General features: G+C 44.9%; 1 protein-coding gene and 1 long non-coding RNA gene across 3 annotated transcripts in view; both read right to left on the minus strand.

Moving 5' to 3' along the window:
• Positions 1-7,493, minus strand: part of SLC15A2 (solute carrier family 15 member 2) — a 69,158-nt gene extending 61,665 nt beyond the window's left edge. The window contains exons 1-4 of one of the 2 annotated variants that reach the window (XM_037398090.1): positions 7,386-7,493; positions 4,153-4,361; positions 2,744-2,802; positions 1,509-1,563 (exon numbers count right to left, since the gene is read on the minus strand). The gene's annotated coding sequence lies outside the window, so the exon portion shown is untranslated. The remainder of the gene's footprint in view (positions 1-1,508; positions 1,564-2,743; positions 2,803-4,152; positions 4,362-7,385) is intronic. The other variant, XM_037398094.1, reaches the window with a different exon arrangement.
• A 2,987-nt stretch (positions 7,494-10,480) lies between these two features.
• LOC119152529 overlaps positions 10,481-27,264 on the minus strand; it is a 33,285-nt gene continuing 16,501 nt past the window's right edge. The window contains exons 3-4 of the long non-coding RNA XR_005105798.1: positions 12,796-12,912; positions 10,481-10,572 (exon numbers count right to left, since the gene is read on the minus strand). This is a non-coding gene — a long non-coding RNA (uncharacterized LOC119152529). The remainder of the gene's footprint in view (positions 10,573-12,795; positions 12,913-27,264) is intronic.

Here is a 27,264-nt window from a genome sequence, read left to right on the forward strand (position 1 = left end):
GGTTGCAAAGGAGGCTTTTTTTACCATTTGCACTGTTAAGAACTTCTTTAATGAGGAATCTTCCAGAATGGCAAACATACAAGGCTTAACATTCAAATTGTCTGGGAGGCCATCACATAGCCATCTCTTGATACACTGCCACAGCCCTTCAGGCAACGAGCAGTCAACCTAAGCTGAATTATTGTCATCTTGCTACTCATAAAAAAAGGAAAGGATCAGAGATAAAAAGGCCAAATATAATGCAATGCATGTCACTGCCTCCAGTTACACTGCACTGAATCTGCCACCACCATTTCTTTCCTTTTGCTTGAAAATTGCAATGATAGCACTTTGCAACCAACTTTCATGAGAGTTTACAAAACAGGAGTCAGAAGGGAGGGTGGTTTGAAAGATTACAGAAAGGAAAACACAGGGCACTGACTCCTGTTTGAAACGGGTCAGCTTCAGGACCTCAGCATTTTCCACAGTGCAGCCATGAACATAAAACATCTGTCCCTAGTCAGGTGAGAGCAACACATTGAGTGTAACATTCAAATTGATTCAGAGCGGTTCTTGTTTTGGAAGAAGATGGCAAGGGACTATCCAGACATTAAAGGGGCAGAAAGGATAATAATTAACACATCTGCCTAGATGTTCAGCTGAACAGATTCTCCTCAGAGCCAACAGGAATTGCCTTCCTGATATAAGTAAAGTGGTGATCCTCAAATCAACCACAAGCATAAACCCATCTAGAGTTTCCAGACAGAGGCATGATGGGTATCCTTTGACTGACCCAGGCTCCTTTGACTGGACCTAGAAAATAAGAAAATCAAAAGCTCCACAGCTCCACCCTTGGAAGTGATTCAAGTGTGAGCTGCCGCCACTTTGCTCATCTGAGAGAGTGCAGCTTGGGAATATAGTCATGTGGAACAAGCTTCCCCATGCCATGAGCACTCATGAAAGTTCAGCCCAGCAATATCTCAGTGATTTCTTTCAACTTTTTAAAGCAACATTGTCAAGAGAATTGGAAAATTGGCTGCCCTATGTTTTTGGATGTCATCAAACCCAGAGCTTTTCAAAGTTGCTCTTCTCTCTGCACAGTGCTTGTCACTGTATCACGGAAAAGTACAAAGCCACTTCTTTGGTCTCCCTCACTACTTGGTTACAGCTGAGGGCAGGCTGGGGTTGAGGGATGAGGACAAGGCACAGCCGAGGAAGCCCAGTTCTGTCACAGGACCAAGTCCTCCAACTTCACGCAAGATGATTCCTCTTTCAGACACCATTCACCCATTGGCTGTGCCTCATACCACAGAAATTTTTCCCCACCATTCTCCCTCTCCCCTCCCAACCTCCCTAACACACATCCATACAGAAAACACCTTGCCACACTTTGAACAGCCCCCCAGTCAAGCTTTTCTTTTTCATCTGCCTGACTGCCAGCCCCAGCGTAGCAGGGCTGCCCATTTGCAGAACTCCACGCTCTAATCCATTGACCTTTTACACATTGTACAGGATTGTCTATTTCTTACCACCATAGCCTATTCGAAGTAATTTTCTAGAAGTTCAGTTCATTCTTCTGCTTGCCTAAGGAAATATAAAAATTTACACCTATTGTAACAGCATGAATAAAAGCTGATTGCAGAAAGTAAAGACAATAATGTGCCCATAATACTAACTAGCTCACTTGCACTGCATTTCTCTTTAAGGGAAGATTTTTCTGATCATCAACAGGGTGTTGATTTAGATTGCTGCTAAAATTACCACTGTAAAAGTAAATCCACTTTTATTGCATTAGTACAGAGAACAGTTATGTACAGTTTAAACTTTATGCCTGTTGCCAGTGGTGATCAATCTCTTAATAATTAAGCCGAATGGATTCTGTGGCAGGAGATAACATATTTAGTGTGCTTGGGATATTTTTTGAAGAGGTTAAAATTTACAAAATAAAAAACAACAAAACCTTTTTAAAATAGAAATCAGCAAAGTTGTAACAGAATCAGGTAGAGAATTTGTGCCATTCTCAGATAAGGCTGTTTGAGAAAGCAAAATGAGGGCAATGCTCTAGGATTTAAAAGATTCACATTAACTTTCCAGTTCTGTACAGACTTCCAGTGTGACTGAAGCTAGTCTTTTGGGTTTGGGGAATGCTTTTTTGCACTGATATTGTGCAATTTGGCCTAATATAGAGAGAAAGAACTACATTCCCCACTAAGAGGCAGTCACATTCAGTGGCAGCCATATGCATTTTGATGACTTTTTACACAGTTCTCTGGTAATTTGATACTTGAAATGCAGGACACAAGTTTTGTTTGGCAGCAACTTCACCCTCCTCACACTCATGCGTTTCTAATCTCAGTTCTGTAATGGGTAACCACTAAAAGCAAAGAAGTAGCTTATGTGTGAATGCACAGAAGGAAGAAGTTTGTGTGCATTCTGCATGTAGTTTGCTGTGTAAACACAAATAAAACAGGAAGGAAACATTTCATGTGAACAAATAAGAGAGTTGCTTGGATCTCCCAGTGTCCAGGTGCCATCACTTTCTGATAAGTGGAGAACATTAGAACTGGAAATATATCTAGAGGCATTCCTCCATTGGTTTCAGCACAGCACCAATCCACCCTTTACGCAGTGTTCACACTGTTTAGCAAGGAGAGCAAGATCCATCTTGGCCTTCGTGAACACTGCGACTTTGGGACTGTTTCCCTTTCATGTAGCTAAGATGCGAGTGGCTGAGCTACAGGCTTTTCAGCCCCACACAACTCACCTCCTCTCCAGGACTATACCATGTGGTCAGCAAGGGGCATGTATTGGCAGCAGGACAACCTGAAAAATACCAGTTGGAATCACTTTTATGAATCATTTACAGAAAACACATTCACAGATGAAAAGCACATTTAGCTGAAGAGCATTTCATCAGCCAGAAGTCACTCGGATGCACTGATAGGGAGAGCTTTGGAGAACACTTAGTACTCAGTTCTTTTCCATACAGCTTTGTTATGAGATTTGCATAGACTGCTTTCCAGTGGGTGATGTAGCTGTTTAGGAGCATCATTTTGACTGACAGATAACCCTGTTAGTGCAGGCTAAGTGGGAAGGCTGCATGCTTGGAATGGGCATTGCAGGGACTGCCCTTAAGGGCCAATTAGATCAGCTCTGAGAGAAACTCATTGGCTAGAACATTTCGGAAAAAGTGAGATCATGTGGCTTTAATGACTAATGAGAGATTTCTAAGATAACTCCCCCACCAAAGTAACAGAACCACCAGCCGACAGACTATATGGAAGAGAAAAAATCCTGTATTTCAGCCTACTTCAGTGCATGAGAGATGGCACACAAGTGGAAAATCAGGTTGTTAAGGTACCAAAGTAGCACCTTGGTTTCCATTCTCAGCTGTGTCTCATCTTTCTGTCATGATCTTGGGCAAATTACTTGACCTCCCATAGCTTCACTGCCTCAGCTTTGACATGGGAAAAATTCTGCTGCCTTGATTACTTGGCTTTTAAACAACTTCAGTGAGCACCTCTTTGTGGGGGGTTGTACAAGTACCTAACATATCCTCTGTGTGGTTGTTTTGAGGGGGAAGCTGCACCCTTTATAAACCTTTGTAAATATCACTAATTAATAATCACTGAAAATTTTCCCCTGTATCTATATAATTCAAGAGGGGTGTTCTCATTCCCAGGCCACAGAAATAAGCAGGACAGACTGAATTCCTCATACCTTCATGAGAGGACTTCAGATGAGATACTGGCTGTCTGGGGGTTAAAGGTTTTCAGCAGCCCTTCGATGGCATTGCCTGTGGAGTCTTCAGCCCAAATAAAAAAGCAAAGACTCTCCAGGTCTTTTGGGACTAAGAGCAAAAGAAATCTTCCTTTGCATTGAGGAAATCTTTAAAAAAGGGACTTCAGACCTCCAGTGATAAAGGAAGTAAAAAGCATCTGCACTGACAGCTCCAGTTAGGAGCAAAGAGGCACAAAGGGCTTTGAAAAACAACCAGCCTTTCATCTTCAATAGCAAGCTCAACAGCTCTGCACCAGCTGCTCTGTAAACAGTATAGCAAGGGAAAGCAAATCATTGGCACCAAATGCATTAAACATGGCAGTGTCTTCAGATGACATATTTTGTAAGCTTCCTCCTTACAAGTTATGCCATTTCTTAAATCTAAAGGATTACCTGCTCTATAGCAGCAGAGTCATTCCTCCAGGCAGCTGGGCAGCTTCATTACCCATGTTTCTTGCTGAGTTTCCCATAATGCAGACAGGCAGTTTGGTTAAGAAAGCATCCAACGGGATATCAGGTGACTTGGGTTCATCTCCTCTCTCAGCTTTACATTTTCTGAGGGACCTTCAGCAAACCTTTTCATCTTTGGGACAAGTTTTCACCTGGAAAAGGAAATGAACTATTCTTTTGTCTTAAAGCATTCAGCCCTTTATAAAAATAATTTGCAACCTTTTATTGACTAAGGATAAGAACTTTTTCGGGAGACAAGTAGACACTGCTTTGCAAACTAAAGCCTCCTGAAACTGAGCAACTTTTCTCAGCTCTGGACCACACAGCAATAGCCCAGGAGCACCCAAAAACACGCATAGCACAGGATGAACTTATTCCAAAGTGTAGGTTCATAAACAGCAAATAAGGGAAATTTAGCCTAAACCTGGTGTGGTTAATTTGTCATCTCATGTGAGATACAAAACAGTATAAGCAAATTTTAAAAGAAAGCACTAAGAACTGCCCTATAGTATTTTGGGTGCTGAAACAGTTAAACACGCCCAGCATCTATGTACATGTATGGAGAGGGATTACAGCATCTGAATGTCTTAATTCTTGTGGTCTATTAACACCAAAGTGACATTTTCTCTAATTTCCAATTCTGTTTCTATCATGAAAACTAAGTTAGAAATAAAGAACAAGCACAGTTAAGAACATCCAGTTATCACTTCTAATGCTTGTGGTAAGGCATGACAACACCCCCACCTTTCCATTTTCTCCTCACGCAGAAATCTGTTGGAATTCTAGTCACTTAAAGTTCCTAAACCTCATTTTACTAATAGAAGAATCAGAATGCCAGACATTTCTGGAGTGCACCAAGGCTTAACAGTAACATGATATACATAATATGTCTGTACTGTTTAAAAACCACTATAGGCTCTTTTAAGTAGCTGCCTGCCCTTGCAGGGAAGCAGCTGAAGAGTGTTCCTGTAACCTCATTCCCCAGGTTCACTCTGCCAGTGGTAACTCAGAGTTACAACAAAGAGTGAACAAATCCCACTAAACACCTGATAACCACTGCTGCTGAGCCTTAAAAAGCCCCGTTGCATAGGTCACAGCCCCTTCTCACCTGGCACATGACAGTCCCATGAAAGGCACCTGACACTGCTTAGTGGGGAGTGTTTGGGACTGGCATCTGCCCCTCAGTCTTTGCCAAGCTGTCACCCAAAGACTTCCTCAACAGCAAGCATTCGCCAGCCCCTCCACTTTGGGCTAACTGGCTGTTGTTGCTGGGCCAGATGCTTTCCCTTCCACCAAGCACAGATAGGCGGCTTCTCAGGAACTGCCTTGAGAAGAGCACAGCTGTCTCACTGTGCTAAAATAGGCACTTTAACTTGTTCTTCTCACTTTGACCAGTGAAATAGCATATGGGCTTCTGCTCTCTTCTTTAATTTGCTGCAAAGCAGCCTCAGGGTTTCAAGAGACAGCATTTGGTGATTATACTTGTAATAACCCTGAACATGCGTCCAGCTGGTATCTGCACACTGGCTAATCATTCAAGTATGGGGAACAGCAACACTACATCCCACATGTCCTCAGGTCTGCATCTCACATCTTCAGAGCAGGTCACACCAGTGGCTCCACCCTAGGCACTACACTGCAGAGAAATTTTGCTAGCAAAGTCCTTTAGTTGCTATTAAATACCTGGGACACAGGGGCAGGCTTTGCTCGCACTCAGTACAGCCTTAAAAATCTTATCTTCTTCTTTTAAAGTTGATTCATGAAGCAAATATAGCCTGTGGAAAGCCAGCGTTTTATATACCCTGCAGTGGTGGGTCCTTACGACTCGCCTTGAAGAGACTAGCCAGAGGCATGACACTTTCAAATGGTGACCACAGACTGGCTGGTACACAGCTAAGCTTAAAAAGCCTCTGGTGCTGCTTGGACCTGGTGGGATCTGCCTTCCTGTTTTAAGGAAACAGCATGAAGAGGTGTCACCACGTGGCCAGAGCCAGCCACTATTTTAATGGCAAAGGCAAGTACCCTTCTGCCTTAGTCCCAAAATCAACCTCCTTTCACTCTCTGGGAGCAGCAGCCCCTCAGGCACGGACAGCCATAATGACACAGACATCCTTCCTCATCTCCTCCCTCCCCTTGGTAGACCAGCATTATTATCCTATTATAAAACAGGGGAAACTGAGGCACGGAGCAAGGTGGCAACTTGTCCATGCCTGCTCAGGGCATTGCAGTCAGGAGGCTACATGAACTGCCACTCTATGGGCAGCAACTGTTTGCCTACAGCAGCCTCAGAAAGCCAAGCTCAGTGGCTGGGAGGATGCTTTTTTGGGTGTCTACATGAGACCTGAAGAAGACCAGGGTGACAGACCCTGATCCGCAGCAGGGTTAAGGACCCCTGACAGAGCCTGGCTTTCCTAGGGACAGTCGGCAGGAAGAGGTCACCCCTGTTGCCCTGGAGGCCCCTTCCCCCTGCCAGGCAGAAAAGGGGGAGATCTCTTCCCTGCTCCCCCAGCCCAGCCTGCTTCTCTCCACGGCACAACTGACCCCAATTCAAGCTGCTGAACACTTTTGCTCAGGGTGTTTCAGAGCTTCGTTATTTGTGAATGCCTTTTTGTGTAGCACCATTGGCACCAGCACAGCCTGTTCCCAGCCTGTTCCAGCAGCTCCCCAATGACTGAGGTGACAGACTCGAAACAAGGCATGGGCTCTGAGCAGGTCCGCAATGGGGTCAGGAAGAGACAGCAAGCATTCTGATGGATCTTCCTTTCTTTTCCAGTTTCCCATCCCTGTATACCTCCATACACAGCCTTCATTTGCTGCTCTCCAAGAGCTCAGTGCAGAGAACTGCTTACTTAAAAATGCATATATAAATACATTTTTAAATCCCCAGCAGCAGACTGGGTATCAACAAACTGCACAACATTGGGAGAAAGGCAGCAGAAATGGCTGGGAGGCTTCTGGGATTGATTCGTGAGGAACAGATTAAAACACACTAAACATCTATATCCTGACTAAGTAGTGGCCAGCCCTAGGGCAGGGAGCCAGCTGCACACATCAGGGAGATAAGTGCTGCGAGGGACAACCCAGCATATCTGCAGTCACCTTAAGAATCCTCTATTTAAGAAAGGGAGGCTTCTCCTGCAGGGCTGCTGCATTAACTGACAGCCAGGGACCACTACCTGAATTGCTCATTGTCCTCTCCACATCCAGCTTGTAGATGATGCCAGGCTCAAGTTAGGAAAGCGGCCAAGGTACATCCTCAATCAACTTCTCAGCACAGAGATCGGGTGGCAAAGCAGTGTGAGAGAAAAACAAGAATAACAATAAGAGAACAGCATTGGCAGGATAAATATGTTTCCACCTTAGTCAGAAGCCTGCCTCCAACTGTGCAAAAGATGCTCAGGGAAAAGTACAGTAACAGGGCAAGTGGCACATTCCCAAATGCTCCTCTAGCATCTGAGTGTGCAGCTCAGGAGCTTCTGTTCCAGAGGAAATTAATGACAAAGAGAACCCCAGGTGGGAGAGCAGAGCAGTCTCCTAAGAGCTGAAATCCTGCAAAAGCATGGAGATGAGTAGAGATCCTTTGAAAGAACATTGCTTTCTGTATAGAAACGATATCATCTGTTCAAAGGAAAACAGCTATGACCTGTATAACAAGCCTTAGTAGGCATCTTAGTACCTACAACGTGGACAATGTAAGATATTTTTCTTAAAGATACTTCATGTTTGAAATTATGTCAAATGAAGCTGTTAGGCATGTTTTTCCAGTCCCACATAATTTGGAGAATTCCCCCTTAGCATGGCTGGGGTAGTGAGCCATTTTGCACAATATCTGCTTTCTGCAGGGTCTCATCCAGGGCAGTGGCTCTAGCAAGCAGTCTGCATTTTGACAGGGCTGTTCTGGTCCTGCACACCCACACACACGTAGTCCAGCTCTACCGCATTCCTGTCAGACCCTCACTGTATCTGCAGCCACAGCACCGCTCCCAGACTTCTATTTACAAATCACACCTTCTTCACTGCCAGAAGGGGAATTACTTTTTCCAAACAACAATAAACACGGTTTATTGAACACTGAACACAGCTATCAATGTTAGCTAGCCCTGGCCACTCAGGAATAAAGACAAGGAGCTTTGACACACCCAAGTAGGAGGTCCAGTCCTGACTATGCTGTTGAGAGGGGACAAAGCTAAAAAGCATCCTCAAACATCCACAATCAGCTGAGCTTGTTCTTGCTGTCAAAGGCTAAATTTCCCTATTTATGATGCTCAACATGAATGCCTTATTTTTCTATAGAGTGCAACATTTGAATTTCTCAATTACAATTTTACAAGTAGTCTCCCATGTCAGTCAATGGAAAACTATTAAAAACCAAGTGCTTCAAATGCAGGCTAAAATAATGTAGGCCAAAGCCCAAGAAAATAGCCTGTATCATTGCTACAATAAAAATCAGACTCCTAGTACAAAATACCCCATGCTTTTTCTTTTCCCCTGACAATGTTAACAAATTTATGCAGTTATCCTACTGATAAATATCTGGAGGGAAATGTAGCTAAGCAGGTACTTACCAAATCTGCTGTCATGGGATGTGGGTGATAGGACACCAAAGTACCTGAAAGCAGCCCACAGCTTAACCTTCTAAAGCAGCATAAATCCAAACAAATGTTGCTTTCATTATCCTCAAACAATTGAAGGAGAAGAGCATTCAAACAGCACTGCAGAGCCTGCAAAATTTAGCCTTGAATATCAGCAACAAAGCCTATCTCATCCCCTTCTGACACAGGCAGCCCCTCTAACAGATGTGCACCCCAACAAGCACCAAAGTGAAGGACTTCAATGTAGAGACACCTCAGGTCAGACACCAACCTGGGGGACAACTGGGGTCCCAGAACTGTCCCCCCTCACTTTTGCCACCACAGATTCCTGCACAGAGAAACCAGGTCACCAATACAATGGTGAAAAGCAACCTAATGGGCATCACCTCAGACAAAATACAGGAATGAGGGACGCTTCTTCCTGATCCCAGATGGGTGCTGAGTGACCTTCAAAATCAAACCAGATCAGGGTAAAGGAACTGAGCCCCATGACCAGTGGAGGATGGACAGGTGGATTCCTGCTGCCGGGGCTGATGCCGCATCTCATGCAGTTCATGCAATGTCCTTTTTACACTTGAGAAACCCCTTGTTTTCTTTCCTTTCCCAACTTTCCCTTGTTTTCTTTTGCTCTCCTCTCCCTATGGCTATTACAGAGAATCTAACTACTTCCCAGTTTAATTGCTTTCAAGCCATTTCTTTTCCCACTCTAATATCCCCAGCTGCACAACCAGGAGTGGGAAAGGGAAAACCACAAGGAACTGTGCTGGTTAGTCATGGCTACACCATCGCTGTGTTATCAATCTCCGTGGGATGACTTTCCAGTGCATTAAGAGGCATTTCTGAACTAAAGCCAGAGTTTTAAGACCATAAAGGACCTACACACTCCATTTAATTGATGGAAAAATCACAGCCCATAATGCCAAGGGAATGAAATCTGGTCTTTTTTCTCCAGGCTGATATTTCCTTGTTAATTCTGTGGCTTATTGTTGTTTTTCACTTTCTTTATCACTGACCTTGTCCACACTGCACCTGCACTAGACTGAGAAAACCCATCCTGCAGTCAATCACAGTGAGTCACTCAACTCAAAAGGTAAAGGGTTAGGCCCACATTAGAGGTCAGATATGAGTAAATACTGCTCTGAAGGGTTTTGCATTTTGGCACAGGTAAGTGTTTGTCTTACTGGAAAGCTGCTTTAATTCATTTTTTTTTCAGTTAAATAAACCCAAGGGCACAAGCAAGCCACTGACACACTGAAGTGCAGGAAATCTCTGGCACATAACAGAGTGGCCAGAACACAAAAGCATGGTAACTCATTCAAGTGCTTAGACATTGTCAGCTGAAAATTACATTTTATTATTTACAGGTCTGGAGTGCTCTGTCTGGGAAGACAACCCATTTAATCTGATCACTTCTCATGGGTAAAGCCAATGCCCAGGTTCTGGACCAAGATCACAGCCTTCATGATAAGGCAAGAGCAGCGTTTTATACCTTTCTCCATAAAACACCATGTAGGGCACAGACACAAGTACCTTTCCCTGCCACATGAGTTACAGGCTACAGGATTGATTGACCCATGAAATGAAATAAGCAAATCACCCCCAGCCAAATCAGATCTCCTCAATCCAGAGGGCAGCTGGCAGAGCCAAATCAAGAGGGAGCTAAAGACACCAGAGATTACCTTGCACTGGAAGCTCCTTCCTGCCTCTTCTTCATCTCAGCCCCTCCAGGCTCAGCACCAGGTATGGCATTAGCATCTTGCACCAGTCACCTCTGCCAAGGGATGGTGAGAAATCAGCCATATTACATCCACCCCGCAGGGTGTGCAGAGGGTACTGAACACAAGCAGCCCTCTGAGGGGGCAGTTGGCATTGTCTCGTGTCTGACAACACAGCACTGATCAGCAGGAGGTGTAATAGATTAGAGTTAGCAGTAAAACTCTCAAGGCAGAATGACCGGCAATGCAATGATATCAGACAGCTAGTAAGCACCAAGGATAATTCCAGACAGTGAGCCCTTTTGGAAGAAGTTCTGACAAAGGTTTGCTCTGACAATCAGGCCCTTGGGAGCATGATTTCTGGCCCTCACATGGATCTAATACAAAGTCACAGAGCTTTATAAGCAGAGGACTTGGAGCTCATTACAGCAGCAGGCCCAAATCTTCAGTGGGATTACAGTTCCAGCAGCTGTAAACAGACACGCACCCTGCATTCAAAGCACCAGACATTAGAAGGAAAGCAGGCTGCTATGATCTCAAGTGGAGGTTCATTAAAAAAAAATTAAGAAGTATTTCTGACTGTGTTTTTCGCAGACATAAATAAATTGATGTAGTCTCTGTCCAGGAAGAGCAGGAAAATGCTACCTTGTCTGGATTGCAATAACAGATTTACCAGCTTTGTCCCTGCAACCAAAGGGCATGTCTGAGATCATCCAGCCTCATCCAGACATGAGCTGAATGAGAGGCTGCCACTCTCCCATGACACCAGTTCAATCAGGCTCTTCCTGGGTGACAGTCCGGGTTAATGGCAGGGGTCAACACCTGAGCTCAGGGCACCAAACACTGCACAGGGCAGCTTTCACTAACACTCGCCTGAGGCAGAGGAAATCTATTTCCTTTACCTGAATGGAGGAGATGAAGTCCCACTAAGGTCAGCAGATTTCATAGCTCTTAATGCATGTGATGGGCTGGACTGAGGAGTAGGGAACAACCAGCCACGGGTGTTTGACTCCTGGATCTTTTCCTAGCAAGGCCAGACACTGGCTGCTACACCTTAAAGCTCTGGGACTTTGCCCTTTCCTTGGTGGAGCAATGGGACTGGGTAAGCAGTAAGCTCCAGGTGTTGGAGGACTCTGCTGAGACTCAACAGTTGTTTTTACACACGGACCCATCATATGCCTCTGCACCTCAAATCTCTCGTCAGACACACCAAACTGCTTGGGGGTAGGAACAGAGTGCTAATAGACTACCTAGAAAAATGGAACCTCAGGCTCCACTTATGCCTCTGTGCACCATGCAAGAGAAATGCCAACAGAATACTTCCAGGACCAGGCTATGTTCAGAAACTGGGAAAAGCCAATGGCACACAGAAAGGAGCCAAGGAGGAATTGGTGTGGAGCAGATCTGAAACAGTGGCCTAAGTCAGCATAGTTTCCATGTACACCTCCAAACCAGCTGGCTGGGCACTGACTTTCCTGACATTGCTGGAAGCCTTGGGCCCAGGGGACAGGTAGTTTGCAGACAGTTCACAAGGAATAAAATCCTCTCTCATAGCTGCCAGATTGCCAGACTGGCCTACATGCTCAGGAACACATTGCTCAGCTCATCAAGATCAAGAAAAGAGACCTTCTTCATTTACAAGAGACATCTGAATGCAGTGAGTGAATGCATACTCAGACACATGGGCCAAACCTTGTGGCCTTAAAATATGAAGGCCAGCACCAAGGAACCCCAAGTGATGCACAAAGAGCAATTCAACCAACATTAGAGCAGAAGGAAAGACAAAGGAGACCAGAAGACCAGATTTCACTGGTTTTCCCAGCCAACACCTGAGACAACAGAAACAAAGTCACAGACCAGGGCTATGCCCGTGTGTTGGGCTGCATGTTAGGGAGTGGTGGTGATGCTTGGCTCTACATGGGCACCAGCTGCTCCAAACACAGCGTCTCACAGGAAGACAAACGTGCTTCCTGGTTGTGGCTCAGACCAGGGTCTCACCATCCCTTGGGACCACCAGATGCCACTGGTCTCTTCCTGGCTGCATGGGCCAAGCATACAGGATGTGTCCCTTCCACAAGGCAGGGGCTGATGAAGAAGCAAGCACTGCAGGTCTGCCACTGAGAGAGAAAGCTGGACTAACCCTGGCTACCCTCCAAATGCAACACCCACCAGCAGGTGAAGGTCTTCGTCCAGGAATACACTAATTATAAGGAGATTTGCACTTCAAGGCGTATCAGAGCCCTTAATCATCTCCCCAGCCACACTCACCCAATTCTTACCTCTCAGCAGCCCTGAAGGTAGGCGATCCAACCACCCTGATGACCAGCCAGGGAGGAGAAGTAGCCAGGCCAAGAACTACTGTCCAGCTTTGCCTCCCACCACAGGTGCCTGCACACCTGCAGGAACAAAGGACAGGCACATTTAACCTCCCCAGAACTAGGTAGCAAAATTGTGATCTTTCCAATGTGGATAAGTCACTTCCAACTGAGCTATTAAGTTATTACATTGTATTATTATATTAACGTCATTGCCATTTCCAGGAGAAGATAAACCTAATTTTAATCTGTTCTTAATTGAAAGCTTATCAAGAGACTAGCTCCATCCCTATGCAGTGAGATGGCTTTTTTCCCTTCTCCTTCCCTTCCCCCGCTCCATACGCTGCACTCTTTATGCTGATGAAAAGAAACATCTCTATTCATTAGAGAAAAAGCAGCTTGGAGTCAATCAGGCCTGTTAACCTACAGCCTGGGCCGTTATCGAAGATCAGACCTTTCCAAACAACAAAAAGCTGCTGGGGTCTGTGTTTTTGCAGCCTGTTGCAGTGAGTTTGCTAGTAGTTTGTTTTTATGTTGGGGTACTTGACAGTTTCCATTAGAGGAAGTGAGAATATTAGAGATATTTGAGCAGCTCTGGGAGAAAGTTAAGTATATAATGCAAGAAGACTGTGCAGATTTTAATTACAGATTCCCCCAAAAATCCATAGAAACTCTGATTAAACTCCTAATTACTTTTAAAGAAGTGAATAAGCAGTCAATAAGATGAACACCAGTCTCTCATTCTTTCTTCTTCTTGTGAGCAAGCTGCACACTGATAGCATGCTGCAGATGTATTAACACAGGCAAGTTAACATGAGACCAAGGGACAAACATTTCTCTAAAGACTCCTTCAAAAGAACTTTTTGCGACATCTTCAATACTTTCTGGTTCAGGCTGGTCCTGAAATCGATCAGGTCACAGTGATTTACACCAGCAAAGGATGTGTCCATTGCCTCCAGCTGTGACTTCACTTTGCAGGATTACATTGGCTTTTCCAACAGAGCTCTACTTCCCCACACAAGCAGTGCTGGCCTTCAGGGAGCTGTGATGGGGTTTCCTGCCTTGTCTAGCGCAGGGAGGTGATGCTTACAGAGACACGGGTTTTGTCCCAGGGGGCTGGATCCAGTCCTCCTGGCTGTGTTTTACTAACAGCCTTCCCAAACATGTCATGTAACCACACTGAGTAACTTCACTTATCCCCTCTCTGTCAGACCGTACAGCTGGCAGCAAGTCTCCCCTGAGAGCTGCTTGTCCAATGTCATTGCTCAGCCACAACTAATATCTCCATAGCTGAAGATGGGCACCTCTGTGCTAAGCAAAACACCAGCCCCTGGCATAGAGAAATACTCTTATTCCAATTCCAAGGGGAGCTCTTACTGCGTGGAGAGAAAGTTTTCAGTCCCAGACCTGTAGGCCATGTTGCAGCCCCTCCACCCAGGCCCAGCCACGCAACATGGATGCACCTGATTACCCACACATCATGAAAAACGAAAATGGTTTCCTGTAGAGGAATGCAGGCAGCAGGCTGATTATCATTGATAACACACAGCTGTGGTCTTGCCTCAGAGGCAGTGGGTTGATTAACACAGACAATGTACAGGTGTAGCTTGTTGCCACTAAGTGGTTAAATAGCCCTGAGGATTAGGGAGAAGGGGTCAGATAGAGGAGCAGTGTGGTCTGACCTCTGGAGGAAGGAGGTACAGCACGGACAGTAGAATCGGACCAACAGTAAAGCCTTGTTGCAGTCTATTAGTTCAGTTGTTGTAGTCTGAGTCCAACTCAGTCAGCCTCACACGGGGCACCAACTGCTGCAGCACTCTCCAAGCTATCAAGCTGCAACAAGGTCTCTTACCAACTCATACCAGCATACCCTTCATACCAGTTCCTCTGCTGCCTTCTCCTCACCTCATCCAAGGCCTGTGTTCTCTTTTCTCTTGCTTCTTCCTCGGCTACTCTCTCTTCATTGGCTCTCAGCCACTTAATTTAACCAGCCACACCTGTACCTTATCTACATCAGCTAACCCACAGTTGTATATTATCAATGCTACCCAGCTTCATTCCTCTACGGTTTACCAGTGAGGCTTTTAAGTTGCCTCCCCAGAACTTGCTCAAACATGATGGATTTGTGAAGAAATTTCTTTCTTCTGAGCTTAGCTGAGACCCACAGTAAGCTATAACCCATACTCCTAATCCCTGTGAGCATTGCCCCTCTCTTCCATGAAGTCTCTGGCCCTCACTTAGCCAGAGCTTTGCTACAGCTGTGCCAGAGCAGGACAAGACCTGCTCACTCTCTCCAGGCACAGCAGTGCTAAGAACAGTGAAAAAGAGATACCTCCCCTAAAGTAATTAAAAGTCTGAAGGTGGGACCCACTCTGAGCTGGCGTACAGCAGCAAGACATGCTGAGCAAGCAGTGACTGTTTCCAGGGCACAGCCATGCTTCATCTTCCTGTCGACTCTTCAAGCCATTACTGTTTATTTTGCTGTCTCCAACGCCCATAACTTTAACCCTGGAAATAGCTTTCATTTCCACATCTCAGGAAGCAGAATGGGAATGCTTCTAGGGGGTCAGCTGTGCTTGTGTTCAAGGGCTCTCATTCTCCATCTGCAAATATCGCTGCACTCTGCCTCTCACCTGATTCTTTTTTACATTTATCCCACAGAGAAGACTCACAGATACCAAAACCCTCCCTCCTATACCACTGCCAGCAATTTTCTAGCTAAAGCACAAGACTGTAAAGCAGCACCCAGCTGTTGTGGGGCAGTAACCACCCATCTCTCCCATGCCTGCGCAGCTGCAGTGCCAATGCAGTTTTGTGCTGGTTTTGGCTGGGGTAGAATTAATTTTATTCACAGTAACTAGTATGGATCTGGGTTTTGGATTTGTGCTGAAAAAACTGCTGATAACACAGAGATGGTTTTGCTGTTGCTGAGCAGTGCTTACACAGGGTCAAGACCTTTTCTGCCCCTCACCCCCACCCCACCAGTGAGGAGGCTGGGGGTGCACAACAAGCTGTGAAGGGACACAGCCGGGACAGCTGACCCCAATGGACCAAAGGGATAGTCCATACTATGTGACATCATGCTCAGTCTATAAAGCTGAGGGAAGAAGAAGGAAGTGGGGGACATTCAGAGTGATGCCATTTGTCTTCCCAAATAACCGTTCCATATGATGGATCCCTGCTTTCCTGGAGACAGCCGGACACCTGCCTGCCCATGGGAAGTGGTGAACTAATTCCTTGTTTTGCTTTGCTTGTGTGCATGGCTTTCGCTTTACCTATGAAAGAGTCTTCATCTCAACCAATGAGTTTTCTCACTTTTACCCTTCCAACTCTCTTCCCCATGCCACCAGGGGGGAAGTGAGAGAGCAGCTGTGTAGTGCTTAGCTGCCAGCTGGGGTTAAACAACAACAGTTCTTTTTGGCACCCAGTGTGGGACTCAAAGAGTTTGAGATAATGACAGATTTGATTGGAATATGCTAGATATGGAATATCTATAGCTGTCGTTGATATTAATTGACAGGCTTCTGTGCTTGCCATGGGGCTTGCTTGCCTCACTGTATATTAGAGTCTAATGCTTGTTAGTGGCTGCTTTTTGCTTTCACTGCTTGGTGCACTGCTTATCATCTTATGCTGCTGTGCCTGGGAACATTTTGATAACAGCAATGGCAAGGTCTGGGCTGGCAGATGACCACCAGGGCATTGCTGCTGTACTGGGCAGGCTGGAACTCCAGTGTGCACTCGAGTCAAAGGACAGTGACCTGTGGATCAGTCCATGTGGGAGCAGGACACCCCAAAGCATCTGTGGCCATGAATAAGTCTGCACCACAGCAGGTACATCTCAAAGTGTCTATGGCCATGGTTATCTCTGTGCTGCAGCAGGGGTACCTCTGAAGGGATTGTGGCCCAAGGATAAGCCCACGCTGGAGAAAGCACACCTTGAAGCGGCTGTGGCTGTGGATAAGTCCATGCTGCAGCAGATACACCTTGAAGCATCAGTGGCTGTGCATGAGGTCATTCTGGAGCACCTCAAAGTGTGTGGCCTTGGATAAGCCCATGACAGAGTAAGTACACCCCTCCAGGGACTGCAGCCATGGGTGAGGCCATGTTGGAGTAGGTTTACTTCTGAAGGGACTGTGGCTGTGAGTAGGGCCACAGTGGAGCAGGTCTGTCTCTGAAGGCATTGTGGCCCATGGATAAGACCACGCTGGAACAGGTACACCTCAAAGTGACTGGCTGTGGATAAGCCTATGCCACAGCAGGTATACCCCTGTGGTTCATAGTTAAGGCTCCACTTGGAGCAGGTGCACCCCTAAGGGACTGCCTCATGATGTGACCAGAACTGTCCTTACTTTATCTGACTGCCCAGGTCCCACATATCTTTCGCAAACCTTTCAGACTAGTCCCCAGACATGAAGAGACCTTAACCAGAGGATGCAGATGACCTCTTGTAAAACTGCTGGTGCAAAATGGCTAAAGCTATCTTGTGCACTGGGTACACCACCTGACAGAATGAGGCTCAGTGCTGTCTGGGAGGTCTCAAGGCTTTTGCCATAGAAATAATTTTGACAGAGAAAACACAGCTAAAATAGTAAGGTTATAGGGCATGGACGTTTGAAGCCTGATTTGTTTTTTTGGAAGAAGGCTACAGTGAGGTCTTCAAGGGGAGAAAAGAATTCCAGGAAGGCACTTTTGTATCACTTGTCTTCAAGGGGAGAAAAAAATTTCAAGAGGACACTTTTCTATCAGGAAGGGAAGGAGTTTTTGTGGTGCACTGGAGAGGTCAGTTAATTCCTAAGCCTTAAGACAAGGGGATGGGAGGGTAGAGAAGAGGCTTGGAAAGGGAAGGAGGGAAGGATTTTGCTCTGCAACCAAAGCTGGGTAATAAGGCATATGTGGCTTCCAGTGACAGTGTGAGAATTTACAGTATAATAAAGATATATATGGCCATTTGGAACAAGCTATTTCTAACGTAAAACGACTCTGTATATTGATTGCCTGAGGAATTTGTACAGAACCTTATTTCCAGACATATAACTGAGCATATTATTTACTCACTATAAAAGCTGGATAAACGGCCAGGCTCCAGAAGGGTGTGAAGCAACAGTAGTCGTTCATTGGCAGATGAATGGAAGGAGGTTTGAGCCTGACACAGAATGCCAGGGTACTGGGATCTATCCCACCCAGGCAGCAGTTTCCACAAGTCACTGCTTGTGTGTACCTGCTTACTCTTCAAAAGAGCCCTCTTGAGAAGGCAGGAGCCCAACATATAGGAAAAACATGTTTTCTGCTCTGGAGCAGCACTAAGAAATGAGGAGTCTGAGGTCAGCAAGTCCAGAAATAAGAGATTTGTCATGGTTTAACCCCTACCAGCAACTAACTCACTCATTCACTCCCCCCCACTCCCCATCCCCTAACCCTGGTGGGATGGAGAGGAGACTCAGAAAAAAGGTAAAACCTGTGGGTTGAGATAAGGACAATGTAATAACTGAAATAAAGAAAAAAAAAAAATAGTAACAATAATTATAATGAAGAAGAGGGGGAGAGACAGGAATAAAATCCAAGGGGAAAAAAACAAATGATGCACAATGCAATTGCTCAGCACCCCATGACTGATGCCCAGCCAGCCCCCAAGCAGCAACCAACAGCCACCACAACTTCCCCCGGTTTACATGGTCAACTGTCCTGGCTCTGCTCCCTCCCAGCTTCTTGTGCACCTCCTCACTGGCAGAGCACAGGAAATGGAAAAGTCCTTGGCTTACAGTAAGCACGACTTAAAAGCTAAAACATCAGTGTGTTATCAACATTATGCTCATACTAAATCCAAAACAATGCACTGTACCAGCCACCAAGAAGAAAATTAATTCTATCCCAGCCAGAACCAGGACAGGTCTGAAGCAGAGCAGGCTTTTATACAGCAGCATATGAGCAACTGCTTGAGGCCCCCAACCATGGACACCCAGTTAGATCCCACATCAGTCACTTCATGGTGAGAGAGAGATGCCAGCCAGTTAGCCTCTGCCTTGCTTCCCATGAACCCAAGGCCATCCTGGTCTGAAGCAGGTCCCCCTCAGCAGTACTGAGAGCTACTGGCTCATTTCCAGCTGCAGGGAAGTGCCTGAATGGCATCCTATGGAATTCAGACAGCCAACACTTCCATATCCCTGTTCCTTTTCTTGAGAGACCCCTAGACATACTGGTGTCCAAAGGGAAAGGGCTTTGCAGACTTCCTTGTCTCAAGAGCAGACCATAAACTTCAAAGCATTTCCCAGGGAACGTGATGGACACATCAGCTGGGAATTTCCTTCCAAAGTAAACAAGACCTGAAGGAAGAAAGAGTCTGAAAATTAGGGGAGGAATAGAGAAATACCTTTCCACCTCCCAGCAGATAAGCAAGCAGTAGGGCCATCCCAGAGATAGGGAATTCTGCAAAGTTTAGCAGCAACACTGCAATTGTATTTAGACTATTGATAGTTTTCTCTCGACTCATAAAACCAGCAAACAAACAAGACAGTAATCTTGAGCATCCTTGTTCCCCATCTTCAATACTGAGTCCAGACTGAGATTCCCTAGGCAGGGATGGCATCATTTCCATACTGTTAAATGTCCAGATTGTCATATCAGTTACAGAGACCCAAAGGACTGCCCAGACAGGTGAGTCTTGACTCATGACTTCAACTCATCAGCAAGTTGCTCTAATAATGAAAATAAAAACACATGTGTGTTAGGCTGCGAAAGAGTTGTAAAACTAGGTTTATGTACAGCAGGGAGCCGCATCACCACAGCAGCCCAGAATATAGAAGAGGGTAAATATTCTTGTACTCCTGCTGCCACCTAAAGGAAATTTCTCAAAAATGTTCTGAAATATCCTGAAATAAACATGTTTATGTTTCCAGGCTAGGGTGGACTTTTAGTCGAAGAAGGATCCTTTTGGAAAAAGAAGTATTACAAGCAGGATATTTCTGCCTCCAGGAATCAGCTCTAGTGTCCCGGCAGATTTCCAGTACAACCATAACTGCAAATGGATGGGGCCAGGGGACTTCTGCTGTCAGCACTTTGAAGACTCCAGCTGTGACCATCTTGGTGGCCATGGTCTAAGGCTAGAGATGAGAGAATATTTGTAGACAGGAGCAGTATCTTTCATTACATGAGTCAACCTAAATAGAAAGCCAAAACAACTGTAGGGTCATAAAAATATCTTCTTCAAATAATTTAGGGCTCAACACAAATATCACCGGTTCTTGTTCAAGAGCTCGCTCTGAAATAGTTTTCCTCAAAGCACCCGATTCCTGTGATTGAATTCTCCTCATTATCCAAGGTCACATGTGGTCCTTTGGTGCTTTTGAAGAGATGGTGACCAGGTCAGGCCAACTTTAGAAATCTGGCATCACATCCTGATGGTGGCTGCCTATGCAGCTCACTTGGACTAATCCATTCCTTTTGGCTTTTTTTGGCAGAATTGTGTGTACTCCAATGGCTCTGGTGGTAGCTGGGCAAAGGGGAGATTTCTGAAAGGAAATGTTCCCATATTGTGCATAAAACAGCAATAACTTTGTTCAAGCTTCTATGCTGAATAAATGCCCAACACCAGAAGTTCTGTACAGTCAGCACTAGTGAGCCCAGGGAAATATTAAATTGCCTCGTAAACTGGAAGCCAAGTGGAAGTATTACTTAAATGCTCAAAAAGTATAATTTGCTGCTGCAGATCAACGAATTGCCTTATTAAATAGAGGGAACATTACTACATGAGTTATGAAATTGGCTTTACAACTTTAACTATGGAGTTCACATTTTAATAACCTTCTGCTCAAGGGGTAAGAGAACAGAGCCTATTAAGTTTTCCACCATGTATGCTCATGAGGGCATGCATGAAAAAATGTGCATATGACATTCACAGTGCTCAGGTACAGAAATTTCATTGACATGTATCAGAGGGTAGGAGCACTTCTCACAGATAGGATGATACCTCCCACTCAGAACACTGGTAAAACTCTCCAATCCAGGATGATTAAGTAGATGCTTCTAGATATTCCAATATGAAATTGCACGTTTGTCAAGAACAGGCAACAGTGCTCAAGCTTCAGTGCACAGTACACTCTGATGTATCTTTCCATGACATGAATATCTAGTGAACTTACCTTCCCTCCATATTTACTTTCCGGGATGAACACTGTATTGTTCTTATTTCACAGCGATTTAAGCTGAAATGCATATGCATTAAGCAATTTGCCCCAAAGTATCATATTGTGATGTGTCATTTCATGATAGCTGCGATTTCCTGGTGTTACTCAGGAAGCCATTTGACTTCCAGCCCGTGACTAATGTCTTGCCTGAGCAGTCTTGTCAAGAAATGTGGTTTGTACATATGCCTGCCTTCTCCCTGTGTTCCGCAGAAACTGTATCTACCCAGTTTGGTCTGGTACTTATCCTTACTTACCCTTACTAGGGAATTTTAGTTTCTCTTGAAAGTGGAAGCAGAAACTATCTAGGGCACCAGGCACAGATGAATATGACCTTTTAATTAAGTGTTATGAAACCGCTAAGGAATTGGGACTAGAAGACAATATGGTTGATTTTGAAAAAGAAAATGACATAAAGAAAATCATCCTTTCAAAAAGAATCATCTCCTTGTGATGCCTGTCCTGCTTTCCCTCACAGACCTCATCACAGGTCCAGCTAATATTCCTATAAACCCTCAAAACCAAGGTGACACAGGAACACTGATGTGCTCTGTTCCAAGGCACTGTGCAACATTAACTCCACAGCCAGCAGTTCTCATGACAGATATCAGAACATACTTGATATCAGAAGATGAAAACCAACAGGGAAATCAGAATGATGGGATTTTATTTTACAATTTTATTCCCCAAATGCACAAATTGGAAAGTATTTTTTTTCTCCAGTACTTGGGAGCATGTACTTTCAGCTACTTGCAATGCATAGCATTCACATCTATCCCCAGCTGCCCTTTAGGTGTTGCCTACAGAATACAAGAACACCCAAAGCCTTTAAGTATAGAAGTAGTCAGGTAATTCCCAATAAATATCTCTGCAAGTGTGACCACAGATATGGGACACCTCTCACCTACCTTCAGCTATCCAGCAGTGATATCTGTAGTCTAACCTACTCATTGAGATGGTCTCTCTAGTCACTGGAGGGAGACCAACTCCTCTGGCGAGTAATTCGTCTGCCCATCTCCAACCTTTCCCTTAGCAGGAGATGAAGTCTTCTCAGCTTACATTTAGATGGCCTGCAGGCAGCAGACAGGACCCCTGCCTCAGAAGATTCAGAAGGCTGTGTGCCACAGTCCTGCTGAAACAAAGGCTTGAGGAACTACTCGGAACACACTCCACCTCTTTTTTTGTCTCTTCCAGCAACACAAAGTAAATATACACATTAATAATCAAGCACAGAAAATCACAGGCACAGACCCCTCTGAGACAGGAGTATCAAGTTCATATTGTAGCCATACAAAATGTGTCCCTGAAGCCTTGGAGCAGTGTTTACCTCCCAGCCAACTGAAATTAGTTTTGCTTGTAACATGAAACAGTGTTCCTAATACTTTATTTTACACACTATGTTCTTACCTACATCTATTATTTTTTTGTAATGGTACCCAGGAAAGAGGGCAAGCAGATTTGCTTGGCACACTTTGGTTCTGAAAACAAAAGAATCCGGGAGCTATCAGCACGATTCTCCTCTCCAAAGCAAAAGTCCTCACTGCCTCTTGTTGTTATGCCAGAATCATAACTACCCCACGACAATGCCTTTATGTCTTACTTGGTCTCAGTGCCCTCCACTTTAACGCAAGGTTTGATGTTTCAAAATTCCAGCAATAAAGCAGAGCAATACGAAGCACAAGACATGCTATGCGTGTGCCAATGCTTGTAAGGCCTTAAAAGCATGTCTCTAGCTTCTGCACACCAGGAAGATGGAGTCATACTGGCATAGCTTTTTTGTCATTAAAAAAAAAGACGTAATTGTTCCTCAAGATCTTTCCTTCTCTGAATAACCTGTCTTTCAGCTCTCTGGCCTTTTTTGGGTTTTCAGTGGAAAGTCATCCTGCTGGATCACTTATCATCATTATTGCCACAGACAGAAAGGCAAGATGGGAACTCAGGTGACAAGTCATGGAAATGGAGAGCACTTCATTTTATCTCAGCATTGTGAAGGAGAAAGGATTTTTATTTTCACTCTGTTAACATGTTGCCTGTAGAGATGTTTCCTTCATGTTAGCAGTTCCATCTGAAGCATTTCTGCATTGCATGTGGAGATAAACCAACGTATTGATCAGAGTAAAAGTTCTCTGGGATTAGGAAAAAGTTCATCTGTGGTCTTTATTCTCTTTTTAGCACAGATTGCTGTGAAGAGCCTGAAGACAGCAGTGGGAGTGATACTAACCCAGATGAGGGCCTCATTGCCATTCACCCACTGTTAGTGTTGCCAGGCCACAACACACAAAGCAGACCCCCAGCCTGCGTGCTAGTGAAGCAGGACTGTGGTTCACAGGGATTGACTGAATCAGTTCTGACATGGGTACAGATGGAAGACTGGGATGAAACCTTGCTTGGATTTGTTCCTGATACTGGAGCAAAAGAAATTGAGCACATGTTACCTTGCTTCACATGCTTACCCAGCTGGGGACTAGTTACAGCTATCTAACACCAGTCTTGCACATACAATCAATGTCATCAAATATAAAAAAGATCCGTGAAGCTGAACAGACTATCATGAGGATTCATGCCTTCTTTGAGGGAGCCTGATCTACAGAAAACCCTAGTATCTTCTACCATCCATTTCCATCAGTCATGAATCTCCTGAGTTCTTCCCAGCTTTAGTGCAACACTAAGATATCCTCAGATTTTTTTCTAACTTACACATTTAAGGTTTGAAAAGTGCCCATGTAGAGAGACCAGTGTTCACTTCCACATGCCTTAGAGCACACAGTCAAATACACCCCTCTGCTTTCACTGAGAAGGCATTGGATTCTCTGCAGATAGAAGCCAAAAAATGAGAGAGAATGGCCCTATTAGTACCACCAGGGTGACATCTTTCTTATCTGCACGTGGGAGACACCTGCACGCCCAGCTCCACTGTGGTAAATGCCAAACAGGCCTAATAACAGACGAAGTTAGTACCTGAAATAACAACAGGACACAGAAAAGAAAAGTAACAGTACTAAAAGGGACCTCTGCAGCATCAGTGCAGACACGGTTTGGGGAGCAGAGAAACCCAGGCTCTGCCCCTGGGTACTCTCACACACAGGTCCATGGGCAACTGTAAAATTACCGTTTGACCTGCTGTGAGCTCAGGGCTAATTACAGGAGTCTAGACTAGGAGCAAAACCCAAGGCATTAGAAGCCAATGTGTTAAGGCCAGAAAGTAAAGAGGAGTACAAGCAATAAAGAGAATTGGATTAAAGATATGAACTACCTAGCAAGGGGAGTAGAAGACCTATAAAAACAAGGCTAAGTGAGTTAGGAGGATTATTAAGGAACCAGAAAGAGATATTGAGTATCAGACTTACAGAGAGGTTCCCAGGAAGCGTAATGCACTGTACACAAGTCTGTACCAGACAGAAAGTAAACAAGGCGATTACTCCAGTTAAAATGATAGGGGTGAACTGGAGTCAGCAGCTGATGAAATGGGGGAATTTATGAAGTGATTTTTTTTTCCTTCTGCCTCTTTGCAGGGAAGGGAAGACCCAATGCTATGACAGGGACTATATCTCTAGGAGGAAAAGGAATAGATAATGTATAGATAGCAACAAAAGTGGTTCTGGAAAATATAGGGTATTCACCATCACCAGATACATGAAACACCCAGTTAATAGGGAAAATACACCTAACAGCTGTGCGGGAAATGAAAATAACAGCCAGAGAGCATCAGATCTAAGGAAGCTATTTTAAAACATTAGGTAGTGCTAGCAAAGGAATACGATGAAAGACATATTTTGATTAGTATTGGAATATTGCTACTGTATTAGCACACCACTGAGATACCCGAGCAGGATCAGGCGAACAGGCAGTAAAGCAGACACCCTGACAGCCCCAGGACTATGAGACTGGTGCAGTTACCCCATGAAGCCCCATTTCAACAGGCACTGCAGAGCTCCTAGGTACAGTTAATCCACGCACATACAGGAAGAAAGGCAGATCCAGAGCACAGAAGAATTTGGCAATCTGCTTTTAACAGTACCTCAAGGTAGCCCTGGACAAATAGGTGAAGTCTTTTCCCCCTGCTTTACGATAATATCCAAGCAGGAAAAAATGATGTGCTTTAGATATGTGTGGCAGCAGGACAGCAATAAGGCTCATGCCATAGCTTCTGGTCAGGACTCTGAGGATCTGCCATTAGCTCTGCCCATGAGCCAGAGCAGACACTGGGGATTCACTGTATTTGGTGCCTTCCAGTCACAGCAATAAACAAGACTGTAAATTTGGGAGAGAAGAAACTGAGGCACAAAGTATTACAGAAGCTTGGCCTCTTCCTTCACATAAGAAGTCCATGGCACAACTGGCAATTCCTTCTTGTAGATCAGTAACCACTCCAGTCAAGCCAGTGCAATTGCTAAAATGAAAAGAGAATCCAATCTATTTAACCAGATCTATTGACTTCCACATTAGCCCTCAAAAATCCATATTTCAGACTGAAAGCAGATTTGCAGGGAAAACGAAGTACAGAAAACAGCTGTATTTAACCTCTTCCTTAAACTCAACATGCTGGGTGGTAAGCAAAAGCATGATGATACTAAAACACCAGACTATTTGCGAAGGAAAAGCACAGTCCCTTGCCACACCTGCTCCTACAAGTGCTTCTGCATCGGGTGAGTCCTATTGAACAACACTGCCCTCATGTAGGTGTTCAGAAAGGAAGAAGAGCAAATATTCAAAGGCCTGATCCTGCCCCCTCCTTTGTACATTATCTCACATAATTGCTGTATTCCCACAGACACACACACAAGATTTTTCCTTAGAAACAAGGCAGAACTGTTTTCCAGATCAAATGTCACTAGGCCTATGCTCACTGAAAACAGGGAGGGTGCTTTCAGGTCTATATGATCAGTTAGGAAATAAATGCCTAATGCTGTTATGCCTGTTTGGTAGCTGGTTCACTTCTCATGACCCACAGTCAGCCCTTAATTAGTCCTTAACTAGTCAGTAGGGGCAGTGATTAATAAGGTGAATTGCCACTCAGGAGACCTAATTTCCCTCCTGCTTCTTCTATTGTGTCTATATGGACAGTAAATTCTTTATAGTAAGGACTGTGTGGAGTGTGTCCACCTATTTTCAGGTTTTGTACCTATTCCCATGGCAATGCTGTTCAGGCTCAGTTTTCCATGACAAATGAATGTTTTAAATTACATCTCCCATAAGCATTAGCTCAAGGGACTATATATGGAAAATTTACAACTCTTTCAATTTGTCTACAGGAAGATGAGGAACATGACTCCTTGTAAATAACAGGTTTGAGGATATAAATCATCCCTCTGCTTCCATCCGTCTGTCCCAGAGACTACGAAGCTAAAAATGCACAGTTCATTACCCCATAGTTGTTACTCAGCCAAGTCTCAAATAGCATTAATATGCATCTTCATGTATTGGTGACAGACGAGGGTCAATCAGTTCAGGCCTGTGCTGTGCATGGCAGAAGCAATAATGTTGGCTGGTAGAACACCTTCACAGGTGCTGCATGTGCTCAGGACAGTCTCCTCTGCAACACTGTTCCCTCAGCTCAAGAGATCGGCATGAGGGAAGAGGCAGTTTAAACCAAACCCAGTACAGGACTCAGAATTAAGTTATTGTCCTGCCTTTTCTTTCGAGCTTTCCAGAGACAGGACCTTGTCTGAGGAGTAAGACACAGTCCTTGGACAGAGGTCACTGGCGCCACCGATCTGGGGAATCCAAAACAAGGAGACTTGTGTCGAGCTGTACCACAGGTTTCCACCTGATCACAGACATGCACTTCCACTCCACTCCCCCTTTTGTGGTGACGGCTGTGCAAACTTTACCTCCTTCCCAAATGCACTGAGGCTTAATATATTGATTTGTGTTGGGAAGAGGGCAAAGCAGACACCACGAGAAGTGCAAAGCAGCGTCTAGCCGGCATGGGTAACCAGCTGAGTGATGGGTGCTACAGGAACACTCACAAGTAAATAATAAATCTGCCTTGTCTGGGATGCATGTTGCACAGCAACTAACTCCTTCCCCTCCATATAGATGCTGCTGAAGTATGGTGTCTGGCTGCGTGCTCAGCAATGGCCCGCCCCTGAACACAGCATAGCAATGCAGGGCCCTACTGCACTGTCTTGACTTTGAAGAATATTATAGTAGCTTTAAAGCTCTCAGACATTAAGAGACCATTACTCACTGTCTCCTCGGAGCTGATGGAGTCCTTGCCCTACGTGTTCTCCATTTAACAAATGTCACTGTTTTA

Source organism: Falco rusticolus, chromosome 8 (assembly GCF_015220075.1).
Source record: "Falco rusticolus isolate bFalRus1 chromosome 8, bFalRus1.pri, whole genome shotgun sequence".
Lineage (NCBI taxonomy): Eukaryota > Metazoa > Chordata > Aves > Falconiformes > Falconidae > Falco > Falco rusticolus.